The 22,681-nt window shown below is 32.3% G+C and overlaps 1 protein-coding gene across 1 annotated transcript in view; it reads right to left on the bottom strand.

Moving 5' to 3' along the window:
- The window catches only part of LOC124359568 (diuretic hormone 45), a 283,362-nt gene that overhangs the window by 12,938 nt on the left and 247,743 nt on the right, over nt 1-22,681 (bottom strand). The window contains exon 3 of the mRNA XM_046812434.1: nt 4,732-4,771. The gene's annotated coding sequence lies outside the window, so the exon portion shown is untranslated. The remainder of the gene's footprint in view (nt 1-4,731; nt 4,772-22,681) is intronic.

Consider the following 22,681-nt stretch of genomic DNA (forward strand, 5'->3'; position numbering starts at 1 on the left):
TTGATTGCACTTTGCATTTGTTTTCATCTGTAAAACTGATTAGTTTATTTTGAATACTACGTATATTTTGGTCAGAATTATTTATCTTAATGTATACTTCTTGCGCTAACAAGCACCTATGTAACCATTGGGTACCTCGTATGTGTCATGGTCAGCTATTGGTGTAAAGCCAATGTGTAGTGAACGTGTTGCATTTTAGTTTTAAAGTTTTCTATTTGTCGTCATCTGGCGCCAAAACCAAAAACATGAGTTTAATAAAGAAATTGTAAATGTTTTAGATTATAAAGTTTGTAGCATTTATGAAATTAGAACGCTGTTAAAATCATAAATTATACATGTTTTTTGTGCTAGTTCGTTATATGATAATAAAATAAAATCTATGTAAAAATATTTAAAATACCAGAACCAAGTTACAAAATCACACGACTAGTTGTGACATAAAACGTTTTTAACAAGTTTCCAAGATACAGTTTCATTTTTCCGGACGTAACATTTTCTGTTTACACAACTTCTTTATATTTCACCAGACTTATAAATAACTTAAGGCTTCTCTAACAATGAGATCGTTGTTATGCGATTCTCTTCAAAAACGATTCTTTGTGTGGACTGATTTGTTATTCGTAAATTCATTTCAGCATCTATTTCAAGAACTATGGAAATGCAATGTCAAAGAGAAGCTTTTGTTTGTACGATACATACTAGATCATACAATCAAAAGTATTTAATTATATGTTATGAAGGTTTGAGTGATAGTGTCACAAGATCCAACACGAAGTTATAAACTCAAATTATAACTTACTATACATTTTCAACACTTCATTTTCTTAATTTATGAAAACGTGTAATAACAATTAGCCAATTGGAGCTAACGTTAGTGTTCAGCATACACGAATTTCCAGACGCAAGCGATTGGCTTACTCGAAGTCCAGGAGGAGGTAACAGCGCATTGCCTGGGGATTCAATATCTTTTTAAATTACTTTTCCAGTGGCCGGGATTAATCCCGGGTTTAATTCGTTCTCATTTATCAGCCGTCTCTAGAAAGTTTCTCCAGCTGCACTTTCCAGACATTACGTTGCACTGGTCAGAATCTCAAACGGTAGACAGGTTCCTATTTTTACCACTAGAGTAATTTATGTCTACTACTATTTATTACCAGGTCAAGGATGATGTAAGGAATCGTTCATGGCTTTAATAAAACAAATTTGAAAATTTGCTTCAGAATTATTCAGTGATATCACATCATTAACTTTGTGATTCGACCTTTATTAACTGTGCTAGTCACACGTTTATTAATTAGTGGCAATGTCAAATCATGTGAAGAAGTCATAGAAATATTTACTAATCACTTTGTTTTTATGAGATAAAATGGTGAAAGTTTATTCATAGGTATAAGCCACTTTTAAGATGAATGTTGGAAAGAAAAATCAACTTTTATTCTTAAGTTTTAGACAGTTTTACTTTTTTAACCTTTTCACTTAAAAACAAAAAAGTTTTATACTAACAAAAACTATGAACTAATAACGTCGGAAAATATTTCCAGACCTTACGTACATTAGATCCAAATTAATGTTTAGGTAAACAACTGTCTTGCACCATTATTTTCTTCAAAAAGACGAAAATACTCGTACGTTGCAAAAACTCCACACCACTTGCCGTAGACTCTGCGTAAGGGAAAATAGCGAACAGGCTGTTTATTACTTATACAAAGTTAAGCCGGTAATATAAGGAAAACATGGTGACACCTGGTGGTCGGTTGTTGTAACAGGAAGTCTGTAGGAAATGTCCCTGTGAGTAAAACAAAGGGGCGTGAAGTAAGACAAAGGTGATTTCCCCAAGGGCCCCTGACAATACATTTTGCCCCTCAGGGATAGTTTAGCCCGGTCAACTTGTGGTCTAACCTATTGCTTCGACGGGAGGAATTCGATTGATGTCCATACAGAAGGTTGTCATTCCTAAAACTATAATAAAGTAAACAAACCATTTTTATTCTTTATGAATGAGTACTATATAGTTTGTACATAAAGGTAAATCTTGGATTTGCTTATTAACTTACTGACGCATTTCTTACATCTTATTTGGCGAGATAATAGAAGGTTCAGACAATCTTAAACCTCAATAGAATTGAGCAATATTGTACGATATATTTAGTAAAGATTAACCAGAGTTCCAAATATCACATTATGATTTTTTTATCGTTACCACATCTGCTAAAGTGTATGTGACGATAATGATTAATCAACTCTCCAAGAGTAATGTATTTTTGTTTATCTCAATTTCTTCTCTACATTATTGACTTTACAGTCCTCGTGATAAAATAAGACTATTCATAAGTACGGGTGGTCACTTTGGATGCAGGCACAAAGACTTGAAGCCAATTCTGCATGAGTGACAATTCCATGGTTGTGTATTTTGTGTTTGAGAGTATCAAATGAATGCTAAAATGCAGTTAAATAGAGTATTGGATTTAATTGTGTGAGAAATCCTCGAATTATGGTATGGCCTGAAAATTCATTAATATAGAAATTTAGTACCTTACAGTTTTACTAAGAATAATAATCTGTATATTTCATGTCGTGACTTAAATTTTGCTGACTCTGGTGAATATATTCTCCTTCTATAGAAGGAGTCATGAACGATCTACTCAGAAGCAGAACATAATACTGATTATGAGATATTAGGACTGTTGTGACAATCCTGGGGTTTTCATAACATCCAGATCCCTTCCTGTACATCTCTTGCTTTATTGTTATCATGACTCTTATAGGTGGTAACCTTCTGTCTTCTTTTCTTTCTTATTGAGGATTCCTTCTCCTTCCTTTATTTACTGCTCTGTTTTGCATTTCAGCACTAAACTGTCGGACGTCTCATGCTGAAGGGTTTTTTAATGGAGCCTATGAAATAACTGACGATTTCTCACAGTAGCTTGATTATGCAGGGGTTTGGGCTGGATGAGCCTGCAATTCTTTAGTTACGCCATAACACTATGGAAACAACCAACAAAAATATACTTGATAACCTCAATCTTACTCTAAATATTCCTCTTGTTTACAATCCCTTTTCTCCTAACTATGGCCAATAACTTTCTCAGTCACAGGTAACCGTCATAATGCCATTCTCATCGATAAGCAATCATTACTAAGAACTTGACGTTGTAGAATCTTTTCACAAAACCATAACATCAACACGATGCAGAGCATCTCTAGGTCTTTAAAAATTCACCGCAGTTGTTTTTTCAAAGGGTAATGCTAACAATATCTGCCACACATTCTGTGAAAAGGAAATTCACCAGGTATTCATAGAAACTTGTATTGTGTATTCGGGATTGCTGGCCTACCTCTGCTCACGATACTAATATGTACTGCAAGTCTTTGAAACTAATACAGAGTTTATAACTGAAACTGGTTTCCAGTATTTATTGTGCGTAGAGTTTTGTTCTACAGACTTCATTGGGTTAAAGCACAACTTGAAGAGGAGTAAGAGACCTAACAGTTTGTATTGTCTCCCATATTACTACTTGTACCGTTATTGAGAGGCTTCGAGTTCCTGGAGACAAAATATCCATTTAATTGATGAGACACTTATACACGCGCATAAGGAACTCCCAATTTCAACAGTAAGGAAGGAATGCAAATGCATTCTTGAAACTACTTATACATAAATGCCTCTCGCAACAATGAATGAATTGCACGTCTGAAATATACAACCTCTCTCTGACCAATGCCACACAATGCTTCAATTAAATAGGTAGTTGCTCTTCATATAGAAATAATAACTATAGGAATCTTTGTATGATATGTAGATTTTAGTATGAGAAAATATGTCTGCTAGGCTGTTATCATTGTGTATAGTGATGTAATAAGTAAAAGCTGCTGCCAGTATTAGCCAGGCATATCTTCTTCATGATTGTATTTTGGTAAAGGAGGCAACTTTATAAACTATCGTAGGCTTGAAATATAACTTTTAAGTCCTAACTACGCCTTAGGAAAATTGGTTTAACATTTGTTTTCAAAAACAATGCAAAAAATATGATTTTTATAGTGGTTGCAACCGCATTGCAACCAGTTACGGGTGGTTGATCTTCATGACAAGTCTTTCAGTTCAGCATAAAACACATGTGGTTCAAATCTTGATATCACCGTAGGATATCAGGGGGTTGAACCCCAAATATATTTCTTCTAGGGACTGCAGCCCTATTTCAACCTCTTTATGAAATTTATTTGATTTAATATTTGTTAGTTCTGACGCACGTGTATCAAATTTCATCCCTCTAGACATTGAAATTTGAAAAAACTAAAAGACAGTTCTTTTTAGGGTCGCAAACGCATTTAAACCTTTGATTTTAAATGTATTAAGACAGGAAAAAATATAATCTAAGAAAAATTATTCTGTCTAAATTCAACCCTATCGATACAATCCAATTGGATCCCTCAAAACTAGCAAGGGTGACGATCGATTTCATCCTTACGACACAACTCCTATCGTTTTTTTAAATCCAGATTGTATGCTTATACAGTATTCTTGCCTCCTAGACCATCATATAAAGAGAGATTGTAAATTCTATCTCTTATTTATTTACAAAATAAAAATATATACATACTTTGAGATCAAACATAATTTGACAGTATAACAACATTATAAGTATTGTAATGTGATTGTACTAAATTTACTTAGTGACAAACATACATTATGTACAAATGTTAAAACTATTCAATTACTAAATTTCTACTTACGTGAAAATAATCAGTTGTGTATACAATAAGTTGGCTCTCTCTGAAACAAAGTAAACCACCATATAAATATTAAATTTATATTGAGCGATTTTGAATATTATTTTAAGACATCAAAACACACACATAACTATAAAATGAACTGTAGTGACTGTGAAAGCTATTATATTGGGCAAACTGGAAGAAATTTTAATAAAAGTTTTAAAGAACACATACAAGCTTTGAAAACAAATAAGATGTCTACAATAAAATCAGATTTTGCTGAACACTTATTGGAAACTGACCATAAAACTACACACATATTGAAAAGAACATGGAAATTTTAGATATCGAAAGGAAAGGAGAGAAATTAAACACAAAAGAAGAATTACGTATCTATCTAAATTATAATAAATACCCTAATAACATTATAAATAGTAATCTAAAAATTGGACAAATCCAATTTTTGAACAAATTAAAATATTAAATACAGATTACTGATAAAAACTTACAACTGTATCATTTAAATTTAACATATGTTTAAAAGGTCCACACGGGTTTATTTAATTGTTTATTAGTTATTTAGAAGTTAATGTACACTGATGATGGTTAAAAACCGAAACACGTGTATATCAATAAAAAGATTTTTTAAAAGGTCTTATATATATATATATATTAGTTACTTTTCACTACATTAATATATATATATATATATATATATATATATATATATATATATATATATATATATGTTTAAATTTACAGTACTGAAATAGGTTAAGTTATAATTTATGTCTTTATGATGCAATCTTTTGGTAAGAAGATATCTTTATTGGTGTATTTCGACAGCCTGTCTATTTCACATTCACTGCAATCAAGCTGAAGTTGCATGCAAATTTCAAGTCCATAGATCTATTAGATCTCTAGTCATCGTGCGGACGAAGAGTCAGACAGAAATTTCGCCAGACCCTTGAATGGATAGTTTTTACCAAAGCTAAGCCAGTAAAATACACTGTAATATATTAGAATAAGAAGTAGTTTTTATGTTTTATCTTAACTAAAAATACAGTTTTAATGATAATAGCAAGTTCATAGTGTTTCGATAACTTGAAAGTCTTAAATAAATGGCTCAAATTTATAGTTATTTTAAAGTACTTCAAGATTGTTTTGATTACAGTTCTACAATACCAATATAATAATAAAAATAATGTAGTTCTACAATAAAGTGCCAATTAATACAATTCTACGCCAGATTACAGTATTATACACAATATTGATTTTGATTAAAACAAAACAAAAATATTTGCAGGAGCTTTGTGTTCTTACTAAGAGAAGAACTCGCTTGTCAGTAACTATTTCTTTATTATTATTATGAGTCTTTAAAGTCGGATTTTGTCTGGAACGATCTCGTAGCGCTGGAAATAAATATTTGTTATTTATTTTACGAGTAGGCAGAGCATGGCAGGGTGAGTGATTGAGCTTTTCTTTGATTATAGTTTTAATTTTAGAGTCACACAAATTACAATTTTTGTTGCAGAAGTGTACAAAATATATTAATTTTAATTGTTACTCAGTACGAGTTTAAATTTGGAACAAAAGAATATATAAATAGATTTAACACGGTTTATAAAATACATATATTATTCCTATACAAAATTATGGCCGTTCTAAGTTTGGGATTTTACAAAATATTCACAACTCACATTGTAAAACAAAAGTACAGAATATAAAATTCTAAAGTGCATACTCATATCCTTATATTGCAAAATTGCAGGAATTTATACACCAGCCATTGTGTAAAGAAGGGACATCTAAGTTGAAGATAAACTTGCAAAAAACTTGCTGTTGCTGCTCGTACAAATTAATTGCCCCCTAATTAATTGGGATAAGATGTTTATAATTGGGAAGTACCCTTGGTTACTTTGTGTATGCCTTTTAGTGTGATGGAGTTACGTGGTTGGAATTGACTACTCAAAACTTTTAAGTTACCTCTGCTTTTAATTTTACGCTAAAGGATAATTTAATGAATACTTGTACTTAAAACAACCTATAAAACAGACTAAGATAATTTATTTCATTTTGAGCATTAAAAAGTGGGCATTAAATAGAAAAACTCAATATTTAGGTTCACATAAAAATCTATTTGGCACCTAACAGGCATGTTACTTAACATGTAACATATCTATCTTATTGATACAACAAACCGATATTGGACTATTAAAACAGTATTAAACTATGGAGAGGTCATAGTTGATGAGCTTCAGCTAATTCTACTTTAAATCGTCATCATGAAACACAATACCCCGTTAAATAAATACAACTATGTTTATCCGTGTATCTCATTAAGATTCTTAATTAATACTGTTGCTTGTTTAATTCAGTAGCACTATTCTTGTCAGTGATGAGTTCGTTGACGATTACTGAGTGACGAAGTGACATAGACGGCATCAGTCCTAGAGAAACAATCCTGAGTTACCTGAGCCTAACCCCACATGTAAAGCCGGCTCATCATTCATTAAACACCGCACACGCACTTCCCTTTGGGAACAGATTGCAACCTCCCGATGAGACAAAGTCAAACGAACAATAATTCCATCAGCTGGAGACAGTCAGCTTCAGAGCGTTAATTGATTTAGCAAATCGCCGCGTGTTACAATTAAGTTACCCTCTGTCGATTTCAATCTGTTCCTTTTATTCCAGAACAGTTTTATCCTTAAGTATTTAAACTTGTTCCATACTGTAGTATTTGAGGATAGATATGTAGGTCACAAAGTTCCATTTTAAATGTGCAGTTAGGAGTGTTTGGTTTAGAGTAATGTACTTATGTTGAAACTAAATTTGTACAATAAATGCAGTTCGTGCACATTTATTTGCTAATGAGCAAATGGTTTTGCTCCCTCAAGTCCTTCAAAGCTCTCTTGGTAATGATTTTAAAGTGAATTATTTTGTATATGTTACTATATGACTGTCAGCAAACTGATTTTCTACATGCGTAGTGAAGTTGGAAAAATCAGAAATTAATTTTGTTAAATATCAATAAAATGCTTGTTTTTTCATAAAATATTTCCTTTTATATTTTTATTGCCTATGCAATTTGAGTACACCATCCAAAATATCTTGAGCAGACATATGAATTAATGGTAGAAATATGCCTTGGAACCATATATAAATTATGAGACCTGTAGAATTATATCATCAGGAGCATGCATCATCAATTTGAAAGTAGCATGCGAAATGCACAATATCATTGTAAAAAGATTAACACATCTTGCAGGACAGCAGTGTACAGCATGTGTGACGTGTGGTTGCACATAGTCATATGGCCTAGTGAGTCGTATGGTCGTAGTCATATGTACGAGTTAAGCACAATCGAATTTTCATGGTTCCTGTAGAGCTACAGGGACGAGTAGAGGAGTACCCAATCCATGGAGAACTTGTGGAGGTTGACTAATAAGTAGACCGTTGCTATACAAGTCAGCAGCCCATAACCCCAACAGTTTAACAGATACATATTCTACAGAATCGGCAAACAAGGAGAGGTGACTGCAATTAAAATGGAATCGTCCAAAGAGCTTACTGATAGCGCGCTTGTCAGATATTCTGGCACGGCTCACTAGAGTCGCAGTTGTCTTCTAGTGTGGTGTTATAAACTACTCCCGGAGTATACTTCTTCAAAAGGGCATCGGAGAAGAGAATTGCCAACTCTTCTCCGTATGTTGGCAGATGTGAAATCGTCGGCAGAAGAGAGGAATGAGAGGAGAATGGGTGCATTTAATGATTAAAATCTTACCAAGTTTTAGGTTCAGATTGAAAAACGACTAAAGTGTTAAAGTTATTAGTAATTAAAATAGTTAATTATAAAGTAGTGCAGTGATACAAAAATGTGTATGAATGAGTAGTTTTTATATATATATTATTATACTTAAACACTTTTGTTATGAGCCAGGTATACGTAATTTCATAAAAATCCAATTAAGTGTATAACAAGAACAGATAAAGCTAGGGAGGAGAGCAATTATGAAAGATACAAAGTAATTGTCAAAGATGCGTCATAACTCTAATGAAAGCGCTCTATAATAAAGCAAGTAGGTACTGTAGTAATAAACTTAACTATACTGGAAAGCTTATGCTGGTAGGTTTTATTACAGTTTTAATACTTTTCAAGTATAATGTACACAATTAAATAATATAGCAATGTATTGTATGTTTTAACACGCTTAAAATTGTGTATTGTGTTTAAAATTGATTATGCTTTTAAGAAGTGTACGATAATTAATTGTTTGAACGTCAGCGAAGTCTATCACTTTGAGAGGCTAGAAAATTTAATTTCTGTATATCTGTGTGTCTCTTTATTTGTCTATTTCTCTGCTTACCCGCAAATATCTCGAAAACGGCGTTTTATATGAGTAACACTGAATTAGATGATGTTGCATGCCACTCCGAGGGATTCGGCTGAGCGTTACCGAATATTTTTACATTATCTTTTTGGGTATCCATGATGGCAACTAGAAATTAGCAAAATAGATCAATTTTGTACATGAAATAATTGCAATGATATGTGATTTTGATATGTGCCATTAAAGAGGTAATAAATAATAGAGTGCAAAGTCATAGTTATAAAATGTTGATAAGATTTGATTTCAGCGCAATCTTGCGTTCTAGTACCTAGTATCCTCCCTCCATAGTTCACCGGAAGTTGTATTATTAGGACACAGATATGAAACGTAACCCAATGAACGACAATGTGAATGATATCACATGAAGTAAGATATCTTGAGAAATGTGTCATCTGTATGTTTGAAATTTTGCATGAAACATCATTTATACATAGAGAAGATTAGTTGTAAGACGGAGCGTTATTGAAGCCAATCAATTAGTAGGCTGACACAATTTCTCTTTTGTCTGCCGGGGGATGTAAAAATTTCTTTTGTGTACGTCCGTCTATGCTCAAGATATCTCAATAATAAAATGAGCTATACATTTAAAATGTTGCACGCAACCTAAAGCCTGTTGCACAACACGATGTGTGGCGTACTCCTGCCTTGTATAATGATAAACCGTAATAGTGTTTTAAGTGAGATATGTACTATTATGAATGGACAGTATAGTTTAATTCATACAAATTATCGAGACACAACTAATTTTTATTATGCTTTAACTAATCTATCGTAGTTTTGAATAAATAGTAAATGCCACATACATAGGTTACTATTTGACCATTGCATTTTTGCAGTTTGAAAACGGCGTCCTAGATACCATTTTAAGTGTCACACACTTCTGAATTCCATCTCATGTGTTGAATTTGCATGACTTAATAAAACGTGCACTAAATCCTTGTATCGGTACATATGTCATCTTTTGGACTTGAATATTATTTTCATAACAATAGGCGTTGCTAATTTTTCTTGTGATCGTTTACTCGTATTAAAAATACCACTTTTTTGCAGAATCGATAGACCGAAAAACCAAATTGGCCAAGAGAGACAGGATTACATTACACCATTAGGTTCATGTGGTTGCTTAATTTAGTTTCTATTTCGCTTGATAGGATGTGGTCTGACTGACCGTGTCTAGTGTCCTGAGGGATTACCATTCCCACACATTATTCCAGCATCGAGTAGTCACAATCTCAATCTCGGTATACTCAATGTTAATTAATATTGCACATCTCAATCTAGTATAGGTAGAATGACTTCTAGGACTAATTAATCCTCCTAACTAATTTCAAGGAAAAACTGTAGGTCTGGATGACTTATTTGCTCCCGCTTTGCTTGAGAGGTGATAGTTCAGGTAATTGACAGGGGAATATGCAGTATGAAAATAAAGCAATGATTCTGAATGCAGGTGTCCACCCATACCATTCTGGATGTCCCACTTACGGTGGAAACCATTCTCGCTGAACATAAGTCTGTAGAGTGTTTGAAGACCATTATACTTGTGCTGTCCATATGAGGACGTAACTCTAGATGTTCGTTGGCGATATAACGGAAAGGGTATGAGCTTTCTTGTGCGGGCTTGAAGTATCTCGATCCAAAATACAAAGTGCCATAGACACAATAGAACTCCAGTCCACTTGTGGGTGAGAGAAATCGCATAAATCATATAAGATGACTAATTCTCAGACGTAGGATGACTTAGTCAGCGGGAACGGTGCTTGACTCCAGATGTCATCAGTGCGATGTTAGAGCCAGGACGGTGCTGGAAAGTGCCTTCACCGGAGAAAGCGCGCCAAATCAATTGAGTCCATGAGCGCCCATTTAATGGACAGCACAATGAATGCATTATTCCAATTCTGTCACGAATACGACATATCCCAGTGGAACCAGGAAGATCTCTCTTTCAACGGCTGTTGGATTGATACGAGGCTGTAAAGCGCTACAACCAAAGTATAGTCCAACGAAAGTACTTCATTTATACCCAGTGCCACCAAAGAAGCCCATTGAGTAATAGCCAATTGCCGATAGCACATGGTTGCCACATCGAACAGCTTGTGACTACTGTCAAAATATATCAAAGAGAATACATTTTGACGTAAGGCAATATTGTGTTTAGTTTGCTTATAAGACAGTCACCGGTGGACTATAACATTATTTCAACCTGTCTTGAACGTAAAAAAGTTAAAAGGAGTTTCTTCTTTTGCAACTTGTTAGCTCGCAAATACCCATCATACGTGTCTTTTTTGTTTTAGAGGAAATCTATTTCTTGGGGTTTTCGTGGTTTTTGTGTGTGAAGAATAATCATCCAAAGAATCGTACAGGAAGAATGGCTCTTTCAATGTTTTTACATTTTAAATTAGAATCTTCAATGCATAATTTAAAATTATATCAAATTAATTTTCCACGAACGTTTCGCAAACAGTTTGCAAACAGTTTGGTTCGTAGGTCTGGACGGACATTTTAAGAGAACTTGGGGTAAGACTTGCCCAAAAATATCTTCTTTTCCAGCAGAAAATGGAAAGATTGAATAATAGAGCTAGAAACAGGCAGCAGCTCTATTGTCTGACAGATTATCTCTGGTCAGCACACTGGGATTAGAAATAAAAGCATCTGGATACATGAAGATGATACTACAAATTAAGAGATCAGAAGAAACATAATGTGGCTACCCGTTGGAACAAATCATATTAGTAGAAATCTTTGGACAGATTTCTTCCCAAGGAAAGCGGTAGTGTGGAAAGCAGTCTCCAAGGGGAAGTATGTGAGATAATGTAATACTTATAATCAATTAATTAAAAAAAAATTCCAATAAAAAAATAAGGTTTACTCAAAAGACTATTTAAAACCGATTTATAATATATAGCAAAGCTGGCAGCTTGATCAAGTATTCATATAATTCAATATATATATATATATATATATATATATATATATATATAATATATTGGGTTTTAGTACAACCCAATCGTTGTACATTTTTAATAAAAATTAAATAAATGCACAGTATAAAGTTGAGTAGTTTAACGATTAGTTATAGAAACAAGTTTTAACGAAAAACATAGTTTAAAAAGGTTTAATATACAGACATTTTTTATTCGAATGCAAACCATTTACTTATGCTTGATAATAAATACTTATAAGTATAAGGCTTCTTATAAGATTTTCATACTAATAATTCGAGCTCTCCAAATATGTTGGAGATTTGTTCAATAATTTATTGATTCTTTATGAAAAATGCCATTAGTGTTTGCCACCTGGTGAATCCTAATTAATCTAAACTATATTTTCAAACTAATTAAAACTTATTTCAACGATTAAATTGTACTTAGTACAGAGAACTGACGTACTCATTTATGTTTATTATATGTTTTTTATCTGCTCTTTACATTATTATCATATATTCATTAATCATGTACATTTTCTGTTCTGAGAACTACAGAATGCATCTAGCAAGTAGTAGAATTGCTGGCTATTAATAGTCTGTAATGAGTTCATTGATGAGAGCATTAAAAAACCAGCCGAAGCGTGAAATGGAAAGCCAATAAAGCAGCTTTTTGTACTGGTCGATGAATATTACTGATAAAATGCAAAGCATTTTAGAATAATTTTCCATTTGTGTGATTTTGTGAGTTTTGAATTTATTTGCAATTAAATGGTTAGCTTAACTTTTCATGTATTTGCTAGTTTTTAATGGAGGAACACATTTTATACGATTTTGCATGAAGTACGAAACGTTTTAGACACTTGCAAATAATACAGCATGTTATTTTAATAATGCTTCCTTCATTTACAGAGGGAGATAATGTTGCAGAGCTGATTCCAGGTTTTGTTAATAAAATAATATATGATGAAGTAAATATTCTTAAATTTTTATCAATTATTGCCAAACCTGTTTTATTTTGTAAGATATATCAGTTTGTGAAAAGATTTAGTTTTTGTCTCGTACTACAGAAAGGACGGATAACTCAGCGCCAGATAATAAATCTTTTAAACATTTCCTAAACCGTATAGCCTCTATCGAGAATATAACATAGTCTAGAATATATAATTAAAAGCGACTACCAGGTATTGCCTAGGAAGCATCGTTTCACAATGAACAAACGGTGGGTTATTAAGGTATCTTAGAAACTCTTGGTTTACGGTTCTTTACAAAGGAAATAATTTACAAAACTTACGGTATTTTGGTTTTTTTATGAACGTTTAGGTTTTTATCAAATATTTTATACATGGGTTTAACATATTAGACATGTAATCTACAGACTGTCAAAAATTAATTCTTCATAAAGTTACAATCATCTAAAAACGGGGTTTATATTGATTAATTAAGAAATTTGCAATGAGTTATTTTGATAGAGATGAATACCAATGAGTGAAATATTATATAACTAAAATTTTGCTAAAGAATCAATTTAGTTGTGAATAACTATTCAAATAATCGGCAAAAAGTCTTTTTAAATGAACACTCTTCTCCAGTATTTTATATTCTGATCAGGTGTAAGGCGTGCTACGTTAATTGACAAAGCGGGATATATGTGGACGAGCTACATTGGAGTGTTGTATCTTTCACATTGTGACTTTATTCCTCTCCATTATATATGTATATATATAATAATATAATAAATTGAATCGAATATTGAATATTGTACAACAAAGAAATCAAACATAAGAAACGTCCCAGAATCTGTTTTCTAGTTGTCTAATTTTGAATAATAGGATGACAACAGTTCACGAGCAATAAACAAATTCATGAGCCTAAAAACCATAGCTTATAGATACAATTTTATAACAAATGTGTTAATTTAAACTTTATTTATTTAAATCCAATTTAGCTAGAGATTTGTGTTTATAATATATTGAAATATTATTCATTTTTGATTTCAATTAGTTCGTAAAATAATTTTTCACTTTTATTTCAGACGTAATATACTTAAATCATCTTTTGTACTAATATTCATTGTATATTGTATAAGACTAATAGATTTAATCAGTTTAAGTAAAAAAGTAAAGTAAAATTTGTAATTAGTTAAAGTTATTACTTACTATAATAATGTTAAATGAAAATCCAAAGATTCCAAACTTATAATAAGTAAATAAATCCAGTTTATTATAATTTTGATGTGTTGATACTTCCCGAATTAAAGCCAGGAGCTATAAACAGGTTCAGAGTTATAATAACAGTTGATAATGAAGTTTTATAGCAAACCATTACAACTTGTTGATTCTACACAGAGTCTTAAACCAAACCTCTTACCTTTAATGGACTCACCAACTCGGCACTATTGCGACTGTTACAAATGGATTCAACATTAAAATATTCTCGGTTAGAAATAAATAATAATTGACGTAATGAGATTAGGCCAGTTGACAAGTTTGACAATTTTGTAATACCCCAACTCCTCCAACAGCTTCCAAGGAGTGATTTCGAGCATATTATTGCACAATTTGTAGTGTAAAATAGCAAATTTTAATTTAATATTGACGATAAAATAGCAATAAAAGTTACAATCTCTATTCATTATTAACTGTGTTTGCATTTAGCAATTTAACGTTTTGAAAATGAGAGGTACAATGTACCTCTAAGATTCCAATTTAATCTCAAAATCACGATGAGCACAATAAATAAAATTAACTTATTTCCATGTTTAATAATGTGTTTATTTATCAAAATATTTGAGATACGAACACACATACACATGTACAAATATATATACTATTGAAATAAATTTGCTTTTTAAAATATTACACTGACATGTTTATGAACTAAGCCTGCATTGTTTTATTACACATCGATTTTATATGTTTATAGTATTATATCTAGGATTAATATTATGAATGATATGTTTACTGTTTGATTTATTTTTATATGTTTATTGTTTTATTATTTAACTATTACTGCCAATAGTTATAATAAATTTATTAAGTTTAATCAATTTAGATTTTAGAATGAGTCAAATAGTACATTACATCAATACACGTGTATTGTGTATATCAACATTTTATTCTGATTTATTATACACTAGCTGATACCCGCGGCTTTGCTCGCTTTTCGGAAGCTTTGCTGTTTCAACTGAACGTGAATAGCAATAAACATGTCAATACGTGAATCAAGTGAACGTGAAGTTCAAGTGAGTATTTCCTCGATGTAGAGTTTTCCTTGTTGCCACGATGCCAAGAAAGCTTGTCAAAAGTATATGTTTATTGCCATTGTACACGTACATGAATTTTGCACTCAAGGACATACAGATGACATACATGCATATACAAAAACTCTGCCCTAGCCTACTTTCTGGAGTACACGCCGCTTCAAGTTCACTAACAATACAATTCTTCCTGTGTATTGTATCCGATACAGAAGAGCCAAACAAATTAAATATACTAGCATCACTCTTAAGAATTTATATTTTTTGAATGGAAATAAAATTAAGAATTTTATAATATTGTGAGAGGTGTGAGCAATAAAGTCAATAAATGACCAATAAATGTTGACCTTATTTTCTCTCGTTAATCCACTCAACTTTTTTATGCATATACCTACTTTTTTCTTAGTTTTTTGCATGCTCGTTCGTGCCTCAGAGTTATTTGGGCAACGATGTTTGGATGTGTATTATATAGATTGGTTGTTATTCGCCAGTGGGAAGAATTGTTCGTTGTGCGGTGAAGGAGTCGTATACATAGTGAAATACGGGTATTACTAAAGTATACTACTAATAGTTAGTATTAATTATTATAAGTTAGTATTTGAATGTAAGTTAGTATTCAGGCAGTAACTGTTATGTTGAGCGTGATTCCTTTTTCACAAGTACTTGATATAATGTGGATCTATTTAATGGTATCTGTCAATTGATCAATTTTACGTAGCTGTGCAAACAAGTACCTTATATTAACTCGTATAATAAATTGGAAATTAACTTATCAACACAGTTTTGTTTATACTACGGTTAGTTTTAATTATCAATAATAAAAAATAATTGTATTGTTTCTAATGTGTTTATGACATGATTTGCAATGCAATTATATTATTTCTCATAGTTCGTTAAACAACAATTTAATTACTAATGACGTTCGCGGTGGAAATCTAACTTGACAAACAAGAACCAAGACGATGAGTCAAAGAGAATCTAGTACACTAGCTCTGTAAGTAAGCTCTGGCTTTTTATTAAACAACAAGCTCAGCTATTACTGCTGATTGTGAATTGTTCTTTGAGGGAGTTATCTACTTTAGACCAGTGTGGACGAATCCCTAAGTTGAAGCCCTTAGCTTTTCAGTTAACACTAATGTTGTAATAAACGATGGGGCTCGTTAATTTTAAACCGGATATAGGCATACGTTAGGTAGATATATTTAAGTTTATAATGGCTAAGAGCTTTAGATAATAAGTGAAATCACGAATGGCTCTTATTTCAGGCTTTGCACGTGTATAAGCGCTTCTAGTCTAAATGAGTGATAATTCCGATGGTGTGTTTGATTTAGCCTCATTAGCTTAATCGAGAAAATGTATAAATATATACGTATATATGTACACACACACACACACACACACACACACACACACACACACACACACACACACACACACACACACACACACACACACACACACACACACACACACACACACACACACACACACACACACACACACACACACACACACACACACACACACACACACACACACACACACACACACACACACACACACACACACACACACACACACACACACACACACACACACACACACACACACACACACACACACACACACACACACACACACACACACACACACACACACACACACACACACACACACACACACACACACACACACACACACACACACACACACACACACACACACACACACACACACATCTTTTATATATATATATATATATATATATATAAACACACACACATGCGCGCGCGCGTGTACGTAGGTTTGAAAAGCCTATATTGGTGGAAAAGCATTACTAACGGATCTTGTAATCTACTTCTGGTATAAGGTATTTCCGGTCCCATGGTTGATTTAGCGTTGGTGCTCCTGTCAAGAAAGTATATAAATGCATAGGACTAAAAATCCCATTTATGCACAAGTATGATGAAAAAAGCTTTAAGTTGGGTTTCTATAACAGTCTTTAAATGGGTAGTCAAACTTGAATAGTAACTTTGTCTTTGATATCTGCATTACACTACTGAGTAAGAAACTGTATACTTGACATTTGAACAAGTTTGCAATCCAAAATATATTTTTAATGTTATTATTTGGATAAACCATGTGCTCAACAGCAATTGCAGAAAAAGTTAAAATGAAGTCTTACTTGAAAGTAAGCTTTTCCTATGTTTTCAAGACTATAATGTTTGCACAGAACAGTTGGTTAATTTAACAGGTTCTTTAAATAAATTACTGTGTTTGCTACAATGCGTTTCAAATTAAAATTTGCGCAACTTTGGAGGACAGCTCGGCGGAGGACTGAGGTTGGACAGAAAAATCCTTTCTTAGTTTGCCTCTAGGGCACAAGATGTTTATGTACTAAATTGCATGTCTACCTTTCATGCTTTTCACTGGGTGCTGATGATCAGTCAGTCCGGATATCTCCTTTTATATACAAAGATATATCACAGTTTGTCTTGTTTATGGCTGTTATTTAGTTTATTAAAAGTAAGAAATTGTTTTATTTGGGGTAGAAAAGTTAACTTGATTGTGTTGTATATAAGTAACACAGGATTTAGTGGTCACGTGCCACAGGAGTAACACACGTTAGCCGTGAATACGAACTGACTGCGACTTTTGTGTCGTTTTGTGACCTGTATCTTAATTACTTGAAAAAAAAAATGGCATGAATTTCCAACCATTGTGTAAACAATATTTTTGGTAATTATTTTTCAAATAAAATATCTTCTATTTTATTCTATTCAGTTTGGTAATTTGTTATGAAATAACTCTGTTATTGTTACCACAGTGAACAAATTTTAGAAAAAACTTCGCAATCGTAATCAAAGTAATAAAGGAATCCAGCGACAACATGAAATATAGCGAAATGTAAAATTTGTGGAATACAGGTAAGTAAGAACTATAAGAAAGAAGAAGAAAAGTAATTACTGCTTATACAGCTGAGTGGTTCTCTCATTTAAAGCCATACAAAAGAACGTGTTCTATCCTTATTACATCCGTATAACAGAGTGTGAATAACGGCGGGGCCGGTCTTAAATCAAGTCCAAAGAGGTTCAAGTGATCGTAACCCTTTACAACTTGTGTAATAGACCGTAAACCGTACCACGGAGGCAGTGGCTCACTGTGGGTTACCGCAAGGGTCAGTTCTCCACACCACGCACTTCCTCGCTTTTTGGCTATTTAAAACGCATTTTAAATTTGTGTTGTGTTTGTGTTGTTGTGTTTTTCAATGTTTCATTATTTCTTATTCTTTATTTGCGTTTTATTTTTAAACAAATTCACATACACACACACTCCTGTAGGGTATGGAGTATCATCTACATAAACACACTTATATCTTTGTCCAATATTACTTGCAAAGCATGGTTAAATATGTAGTTGCTAATAAACGAGTAAGGGAGCAAGTGTTACTGTAAAAACAATTAAATTTTTTTAGTGAATTGTTGTGGGGCACAATGACAGCACATTGCAAAAATGAATTGCATTGAGGAACATGTACGTGTTCTTGTGGAAGTGCCGATGGCCGAGCGGTCTAAGACGTTGGACTTTGGGTCTGAGTTAGAGATAGCGCGACCAGACCTTGTACCATCGACCTTGTACTGTATGGACTCTCCCCCTTATTCTGTTTGATAAGATCCTCCCACAGGCCAGTGGCCATGAGGTCGGACAGAATAAGGCTTAAAAGGGATCGGTCTCTCCTAAAAAAATATATAATTTATTAATTGTATAATAATTATACATTTACGAGATGAAGAACATGAGAGAGTAAAGATGTAAAAAATAGTATAAGAAATATGATTTTGCAGATCCAAAAATCGAATTTGGATTTTAAGTAAACGTCCTTTTTGTACTACTCAATCAAAAGTAGTTTCCGCGGTTAGTAGAGAGTAATGTAAGAGTGTATTTAATTAAAAATTAAAACTCTTTATTAATGGTTCAATTTGCTACAAACATTGCACTAAACTGATGCGGTAAAACTAATTTAAAATATTAAAAATTATTTGAAAAGGTAAAAATATTTTAAAATTACAAAATATAAAGTTTGTTACGATTAGATCTACAAACCGAGACAAAGATTAACTACTTGAGTGACAGTAAAAAGTGTTACAAGTAGCAAAATAGTTTTTAATATATGAATAATAACGCAAACTCTAAAATAGGCAAAAAATAATTAGAACATCGTTCAAAATACAGATAATTATAATTATAACAACCCAGTCGATTTCCTATCCATTTTTGACACAATTTTATGGTAATGTTTACATACTTTATTTTGTTTAAAAAATAACCATCGTGATTAATGAACCCTAAAAAACAAATTAAGTGTATGAAACACTATTTAATTATCGAATTTAACAACTTCTTTACATAACTATTGTATTTATGGCACAATGTCAAGATACATTTGTTACTTTAACATCTGATTAACTGTAATAGATGACGTTGATGTTCAAATAAATAAAGAAAATAAGATAGCGAGTGACGTGCAAATGTGTTGCGAGCTGTAACTGAGATGGATGTTGATATGCATGAAGCTTTAACATCATTGTGTGCAAAACATGAAAAACTAAGCTATTTATGTTATGACAGTTCATACATACAGTAAAGACGTGAAGAAAAATCTAATCTAAAAAACTATTAATTTGCTATTTGAAAAACAAGAAAATAAGCAATGTAAATGTACTATATTTAAATAATATACTCTAAGGTACATATAGGCTAAGCTTCTTTTTAGAGGCGTCTTAGTTGAATTCTATATTCGGGGTTTTTAGGGAGGGTTATTGTTCATTTTACATTTAATGTTTGTAATAATCCATTTGATCACTTTTTACTTTTGACATAAATACGTTAAACTCTTTTTACTTTACACGCTTTTCTACATACATTATTCTGCAAAAGTGACTTTAGTTCTAGAAAAGAGTTTAAATATCATAAAACCATTGTTGTCACAAGATCTTTTTCAGATATTGATGTCTAAACTCAAAATACACTAATTAAAAACCATCGAGAAGTTATTCTACATTACATTTTAAATTTGATAGCAACTTTATTTTTAAGGATCATCTGAGGTCTAGTATAAAAATCCTAAAAGAGCGTTTTCTTTGCCATCAAGAGGGTTTTTAAATTAGTACCTAATTTAGAGCAACGATGGACAAACAAACTGCTATGTACATGATTGGTACCTTGTATGTGTCGTTCATTACATACAATTACAGTAACACAGCGTTGAGCTGTTTACAGTCGGTTTCTAGTTACGGCAGTCATTGTTACATCTCACAATCAAAAATTAATGCCAATTAATTATGGTTAGTTCTATTTCATTCTCGTATTACGACGTCACATGTACATATTTACTACTATACACGAATACTGTTTATTCACCTAGCTATACTTCACAACAAAACCATTGCAATAATTTAAATTACACTTGTTTATTTGCTTTTTATTTAAAGGGAAAATACAATTTATGTTTACTTAATTTATGAATTAATGGAAGTATTTCTTTCTTAGATTAAATCTTCTAGTTTAAAACTTCGACTATTGTTTTATAAATCTCAAGTATATAGAAAAACACTACCATATCTTGTGAACTAATATGATGGGAGAACATTAACTAGTGAAAACACTACTGTGTGCCCTTTATAACTTAAGCAAGCAAGTAGCAAGGTGTTCTTACCAAATTTTAAGATTGAATCAACGTATGCTATATATTACAGTATAGTTCATAGTACCTTTAAATCGGAAATTATCTGAAAACATATTATAGTATACGAGACTGTATTTTCTGGGGAAATGGGTTTTTCCTTCGTTAGCCATTAAACCATTCTTCTGATTTAGGCAAAGTTGTCCAATGATACTCCACTTCTAGTCAAGTCACATTTATATATCATACAGAGAGACATTTGAGGGTGACATACAGACATATAGCCATTATCCATTATACCATTCTTCTGATTTAGGCAAAGTTGTCCAATGAAACTCCACTTCTAGTCAAGTCACATTTATATCTCATACAGAGAGACATTTGAGGGTGACATACATCCATTAGCCATTTACCATTCTTCTGATTTAGGCAAAGTTGTCCAATGAAACTCCACTTCTAGTCAAGTCACATTTATATCTCATACAGTGATATATTTGAGGGTGACATACAGACATACAGAGTGTGTGGCTGAGACGAGGTTTTAAAATAAACACGTATTGTCAAAAATAACTGAATTAAATATAAAAAATACTCAATGAAATATATTACATTTAATAGCTTTTAAAGGTGAATTAGCCGTCAGAGCAAAGTAACGAGCAAGGAAGAATGGCGTGGTTCGGTAGAAACAGGACAATTTAATTAAATAGGCTAATGACCTGGTTAGCTCGACACCGCTGCCGTGTGGCAGACACCGCGGGGGACAGCCTCGTCGTTTTGTCAGATCTCCAAGTTCTTGTAACTAATAATTCACGTTAATTATTGTGCAAAAATTAACAATTCTCTATTAAGTCGACTCAGTGACTAGCATGATTGATAGTCACGTGATCGGCCCTATCGCTGAGCCGTGCTCTTTCCTTACTCCATATGTCGTATTTTCATATCACCTTAATTTAACGTATTAAGGTAATTACTTTGAATAAAATACAAGTAAAATGGAAGCTTTATGAGACATAAGAGAATCACTACAAGCCTGGGCTGTGGCAAAACACTCTTGTATATACTTAGTGCTGAGATACGAGTATATTGTTATTACTTCTCATTAGTATAGATGATTAATTCCTGGCGATAATAATTTTTATTCAAACTATTAATTGGCATCTCTTTACATTATTAATAAATAATAACGCCAAATAGCCAGGCATGCAATGATATGTCTTCTACTATTAATGAATAATAGAATTCGGCGATAATCATATTTATTAATTGTTATAGCCATTGTATTTTGTATACAAATCAGGCATTATTTTTATTTTTGAGTCACATAATTCATAATATTGCTGAAGCAGTTAGTTATTTTTGTGCATGTCACTTCGAAAGTAACTTTTTTAAACTGTTATTTAAACGTTGAAAGTGAATGAAAGTGTCTTGTAAACTAAACTGCATATATTTATTAGTTTTACTCGTAAGAAAATAATATAAACGTGTTTGTATGCAAGAAGGATTTCTATCTTCCCTACACCACAGTTGATATTTTAAAACACCTAAATTAACAGTCAAATTAAAGTGGTAACTTGAGTTACTTTTCAACGATCATACAACATTTGGATTTGTAAATAAGTAAGTTAAATACAAAATTATCAAAAACAAAATATACTTTATGTTATGTTATATTCAAGGCAGTGAGAACATGTAGGGTGATCCATAGAGAATGTTTA

Source organism: Homalodisca vitripennis, chromosome 4, assembly GCF_021130785.1.
Source record: "Homalodisca vitripennis isolate AUS2020 chromosome 4, UT_GWSS_2.1, whole genome shotgun sequence".
Classification (NCBI taxonomy): Eukaryota; Metazoa; Arthropoda; class Insecta; order Hemiptera; family Cicadellidae; genus Homalodisca; species Homalodisca vitripennis.